This window comes from Centrocercus urophasianus, unplaced genomic scaffold (assembly GCF_019232065.1).
Source record: "Centrocercus urophasianus isolate 14NV4802_14NV808 unplaced genomic scaffold, USGS_Curo_1.0 seq_47, whole genome shotgun sequence".
Taxonomy (NCBI): domain Eukaryota; kingdom Metazoa; phylum Chordata; class Aves; order Galliformes; family Phasianidae; genus Centrocercus; species Centrocercus urophasianus.
In genome coordinates, this window is record NW_024885055.1 from 1,466,763 (window position 1) to 1,467,065 (window position 303).

Consider the following 303-nt stretch of genomic DNA (forward strand, 5'->3'; position numbering starts at 1 on the left):
CCAGACAGCTGGAAGAAGAGGAGGTTATCAGGACTAGTCAGCACGGGTTCACCAGGGGGAGGTTGTGCTTGACCAACCTGGTGGCCTTCTATGATGTTGTCTCTGGCTGGGTGGATGGGGGGAGAGCAGTGGATATAGTCTACCTTGATTTCAGCAAGGCATTTGATACTGTCCCCCATGACATCCTTATAACAAAGCTGAGGAAGCGTGGGATAGATGAGTGGACAGTGAGGTGGGTTGAGAACTGGCTGACTGACAGAGCACAGAGGGTCGTTGTTGGCGGTGCAGAGTCTGGTTGGAGGC